A 2,320-nucleotide genomic window follows, 5' to 3' on the forward strand; every position below is an offset into this window, starting at 1 on the left:
GATGACTTCATTTGTTTCGTTTGTGTGAAGCCATAACTTCTCGCTTTTGGGATCTAATTAAGATATTTTCTATATAAACAAAGAGTTTTTTTTTTAAATTAGTATCTTAATTAGTTAATAATCATCTGGTAAATAGTGCCAGAAAACGATTATCTTTCAAGGGATTTTTACCGCGAATTTATATAACTTCAAATTTTCGCCGAACATGTCAGTTTCCAAATGTCGCCTTAAAAACATTTTTCATTATAACATTTTCTCACGCGTAAAAATTTTTTTTCCCCCATTGGAAATAAACTTTAGACTTTAATCTTTCAAATGCAATAAAAAGACGTAATTGGAAACTTACAAGACATTATAATTAATCGGCTTTCAAAACTATGTACCCCTATCAGTTTTCTGGCATTAATGCGCGTACCCGGTAAAAGATTAATAAATTTCTGCCTACTATGAAATGTTTAATTTAACAATGTATATTGCAGCTATATTATTAGGCTTGTGCTGATAGCGTAGCGGTGAAGATGTCCATTTAGTCTCAAAGCACCTGTCTTAAATACTGTATTTCCGCGCCAAGAAATCCTCCTTTTTAATTTTACGTGTCAAAATGGAAAATAATTCTACATCTTTAGGAAAAAATAAAATCAATTTCGGACGATTTTCGTAATTGTTCTCCGCTATGCATAACGAAAGGACTTTTTGTTGTGTCTTCAAACTGTATTCCATGCCACCAGAAGGTTACGTAAATTTACTAAAAGGGCCATCTATGACGTCAGTGAAGGGATAAAGCCATTTAACTAAAATTCGCTAAATCATAAGCATAAAATTTAGAAAAATATATCTTATTAATTTTAGAGTATCTAGGGATATTTCTGAAATAAAAAAAAAAATCATTGGATTTACCAAACAAGAAAATACATTATATATAGCACCATATTTGATATATTAATAATTATAAAAAAATCTGCGAACCGTCTGAGCGTCCTTGCTTGCTTGTTGGATTTTGCATATAAAAAAGTAATATTTCGGTCTGCATTTTTCTTTGTTCACAATTTAATTAATATGCACAAGAGGGGCACTGTTTCACAAATAAATTTTCATAGTAAAAACAGATTATCTGCACTTTTATTTCAGCATAATTTATATACAGGGTGTCCGTAAAGTTACTATACAGTCTTACAAGTTACTATACAGACACCCTGTAATATATTAACAGTACAGTAAGATATTGTATTAAAATATTTATTTGTAACAAAAGAAACAAAAAGAAATAACACCTCTATGTTTATAAAAATCTCAGAAAATGCACGTGTTACATCCGAAAAGAGTGTAACCATCAAGGCAAACAATTTCTATGGCAAATATTCAAATTGGAGGCCTTCGCTTCAAAATAAATTTGCGCTCTTCCAAAGTTAGCTTGCGTGGCATGCTTGATTAAATAAACCTGTAAAAAAAAATAAATATTAACTATTAATACAAATATAATACAATAATACAATAAGACTGTATAGTAACTTTACGGACACCCTGTTTTAAAAATAATTACATTTTAAAAATAATATATATATGTATATATATATATATATATATACATATACATATATATATACACATATACATATATATATATATATACATATACATATACATATATATATACATATACATATACATATATATGTATATATATATGTATATATATATATATATATATATATATATATATATATATATATATATAATTCTGGTAAACTGTCAGAATCTAAGTTAAATAAGATAAATTCGTAAATTCCTGTCTTGTACTTTCTTTATTTTTCGGAATTTCGATAATTAATTTTATGTCATGTGCCCAAAACTTTGTGAAATATAGTCGGAGCAAATACGGAAAAAATATCACGGTCATATGCACGACTTCTTAAGAAACTGGAATCTAAGGAAGATCGCCAGAATTCCAGCAATTTAGAAGCCACTGGAATTCTGAAAAATACTACAATACTGAAAAATACTACAAAAACTACCAGGAAAATATATCCGGTAAACCAAGTCCAGCAGAGTGGCGCAGTGGAAGCGTGCTGGGCCCATAACCCAGAGGTCCGTGGATCGAAACCACGCTCTGCTAATGAATTTTTAGCCGCCTGCTTCAAAGTGGCACTTTGCCTTGTTTGGGGTGAAAATTGAATTAAAAAAATAAAGAAAAGTGCCATAGAAATACAAACACTCGCACGAGGAGTAGCGGTTAGAATCTTAAAATGATCTTAAAGTTTGAATGTATAAGATTGTGGGTGAATGTCTGGCATCCGATAGGATGCCTAGTCCGTAGCTAAAA

At 29.9% G+C, this 2,320-nt stretch overlaps 1 non-coding gene across 1 annotated transcript; it reads left to right on the plus strand.

Moving 5' to 3' along the window:
• The first annotated feature begins 2,041 nt into the window (after positions 1–2,041).
• Positions 2,042–2,113, plus strand: Trnam-cau (transfer RNA methionine (anticodon CAU)). The gene has a single exon. It is a non-coding gene; the product is annotated as a tRNA-Met (tRNA).
• Positions 2,114–2,320: the final 207 nt, after the last annotated feature.

Source organism: Euprymna scolopes, chromosome 15 (genome assembly GCF_053919585.1).
Source record: "Euprymna scolopes isolate OS-2025 chromosome 15, ASM5391958v1, whole genome shotgun sequence".
Classification (NCBI taxonomy): Eukaryota; Metazoa; Mollusca; class Cephalopoda; order Sepiida; family Sepiolidae; genus Euprymna; species Euprymna scolopes.